We start from the raw sequence: 2,990 nt of genomic DNA, 5'->3' as shown, positions 1-2,990 counted from the left end.
CTCCCTGGGGGATTGGGCCTAAGCTGGCAGTCAGACATCCCTCTGGCAGCCAGGGAGCCCTCGGGGGATGTCCACTTGCCAGCGGGGAGCAGGCCTAAGCTGCAGTTGGACATCCTTAGCACTGCTGAGGAGGCAGGAGAGGCTCCCACCACCACCACTGTACTGGCAGCCGTCAGCCTGGCTTGTGGCTGAGTAGAGTTTCCCCTGTGGGAGCACACTGACCAACAGGAGGCAGCTCCTGCATTGAGTGTCTGCCCCCTGGTGGTCAGTGTGTGTCATAGTGACCAGTCATTCCCAGTCATTCTGCTGTTAGGGTCAATTTGCATATTACCCTTTTATTATATAGGAGTGCCTGGCCAGCCTGGGTGAGGGGCTGATGTCTGTTTCCAGGCTGGCCACAGCCCCTTCAGTGTGGGGGTCCCCACTGGGGTGCCTGGCCAGTCTGGGTGAGGGGCTGAGAGCCATTTTCAGGCTGGCCACACCCCCTTCAGGGTGGGGGTGCCTTGCTGGGGTGCCTGGCCAGTCTGGGTGAGTGGCTGATGCCAGTTTTCAGGATGGCCAAGCCCCCCAGTGGGGACCCTCACCCCATGAGGGTGTGGCCAGCCTGGGTGAGTGGCTGTTGGCTGTTTGCAGGCTGGCCACAGCCCCTTCAGGGTGGGGGTCCCCACTGGGATGCCTGGCCAGCCTGGGTGAGGGACTGATGGCTGTTTGCAGGCTGGCCAAGCCCCCCAGCCACCCAAGCTCCCAGTGGAGGCTGGCTGGAAGCAGGTATCTGGGATTTATTTGTCTTCTATAATTGAAACTTTGTTGCCATGAGCGGAGGCCACAGCCGGCTCAGGACAGGCGGGAAGCTTGGCTTCCTCCATTCCCTGGGGAACCAAGCCTCCTACTTGCTCCAGCTCCGTGGCTGCTGGCCGCCATGTTGGCTGGGTTAATTTGCATATAATCACTCTGATTGGCTGGTTGGTGTGGCTTGGGGCATGGCAAAGGTATGGTCAATTAGCATCTTTGTCTTTTATTAGTGTTGATTAGAAGAGATCATCTGTTTGATCAGAAGTATGTTCATCAGGCTCATACAATTGGTTTGGTAAGCTGAAATAAAACACATAAGCATAGTAATTATCCATTACTTTATATTTGGGAAGTCAATAACTTAGACTAGTGCTTTTAAGCATTTCATTAGCAGAGTCACTGAATCTGATATTTTTAAGGATTTGTATCCAAAGTACAAATTAGTTTTGCTGAGGGTAATGTACTCTGTACTCCAGGCTTTCTTAAAATAGCAAAAACTAGCTTTCAAATCTACTTTGTTACTATATTAGGATCTCTATTCAAGAAGTTGATTGAAAAAATTGGTGGGGTAAGGAAACAAGATTGGACTGAAGACTGAAAGACATGATAAATGAAGTCAAGAATGGAGAAAAATTTAAGTATAGCTCTGATGTGGATCAGAGAAATCATTCTATAGCTACATCAGTAGGCAGGGTTAAAATTAGCTTTAATTGGGGGAAAATAGAGGATATTTTTATAGTGAACAATGGTCCACTAGACAAGGACAGGTTTGTAATGGAAGAGGGAGCATAACAAACAGCAACTGAATAGACAGAAAAGAAGCCAGTGAAACATGCATTTTTGAATGGGAGTGGGTAGGATAAGGTGATATTTCAGATATAGACCGTCTCTAGATAGGGCTTTGCCATCAGAGAATTTCAGGCTGTGGATAGATATTATCTGATTTACATTTAAAATATAATTCTGCTGCTGGAGGGAGAAATAATCTACACTGATAAAAGACAAAGATGCTAATTGACCATACCTTTGCTACACCCATCAGCCAATCGGGAGAGTATGCAAATTAACCCAACAAAGATGGCCATTAAGTTTGCATACTGCAGGTGGGGTGGCACAGCGCGAGCTGCTGCCCGCCCGCCACCATCCGGGCCTCCCGAGTGCAGCCCGGGGTGGTGGGGCAGGGCAGCATGCTCCGCTGCCTGCCCCAGCACGGTATCCGGGCCTACCATCTGCAACGCGGGGTGGTGGGGCGGGGCAGCGCGCTCACAGCCCGTCCTAACACGGGATCCGGGCCTGTCATCTGCGACCCAGGGAGCGGGCATAAGCCAGCAGGTGATTATCTCCCAAGGGGTCTCAGACTGTGAGAGGGCACAGGTCGGGCTGAGGGACTCCCCCCACACACCCCAGTGCACAAATTTTTGTGCACCGGGCCTCTAGTAATTAGAATATAATGTAGAAAAAACGGAAATGGAGGTTCTCGCTAAAATATAAATCATATTCACATTAAATTGGATTCTGGGGTTGTCGTAGAGACAAAAATCAACACATCCAATATATGATTGGAGTTAGTGTTACAAAGATTTATCATGGATTGGAAAATTATCGTGGGAAATAGAGGAAAAGCATAGTAGGCCTAAGATTTTTTACCTTGAGCCATTATATGCAGCATGACAGCACTCAACTGAGACCGGGATTTCTGACATTGGTTCTTAAAATCAATATTTAGTATCTATGTTTAAAATACCTTTCTCTTAAATATTTCACTCAAAGATTCACAACAATTTTGAGATGCCAACTAAATGACAACAAGCACACACCATCATGAAAAGATGCAAATCTACCAATTTTTTATACTTACAGGCAGGGGTCCTAAAACTACGGCCCACGGGCCACATGCAAATACAAATATTGTATTTGTTCCCGTTTTGTTTTTTTACTTCAAAATAAGATATGTGCAGTGTGCATAGGAATTTGTTCATAGTTTTTTTTAAAACTATAGTCCGGCCCTCCAATGGTCTGAGGGACAGTGAACTGGCCCCCTGTTTAAAAAGTTTGAGGACCCCTGCTTACAGGGATAAGGAGTTTTCAAAAACACATTGATTTTAATTATTAACAATATTATCTATAAGTAAATTCTTAGACTATTTTATGTTATTATCCAGGACCAATTCCTAGATAATTCAAAATGTATGTTTACA

At 46.7% G+C, this 2,990-nt stretch overlaps 1 protein-coding gene across 1 annotated transcript in view; it reads left to right on the top strand.

Annotated features, from left to right (window-relative positions):
* The window catches only part of SLCO6A1 (solute carrier organic anion transporter family, member 6A1), a 123,662-nt gene that overhangs the window by 69,697 nt on the left and 50,975 nt on the right, over positions 1-2,990 (top strand). The window lies entirely within an intron of this gene.

The sequence above is a fragment of the Myotis brandtii genome, unplaced genomic scaffold, assembly GCF_000412655.1.
Source record: "Myotis brandtii unplaced genomic scaffold, ASM41265v1 scaffold230, whole genome shotgun sequence".
In the NCBI taxonomy this organism is placed as follows: Eukaryota; Metazoa; Chordata; class Mammalia; order Chiroptera; family Vespertilionidae; genus Myotis; species Myotis brandtii.
Note: the sequence above shows the minus strand (reverse complement) of the source record. Positions and strands in the feature narration are given on the sequence as shown.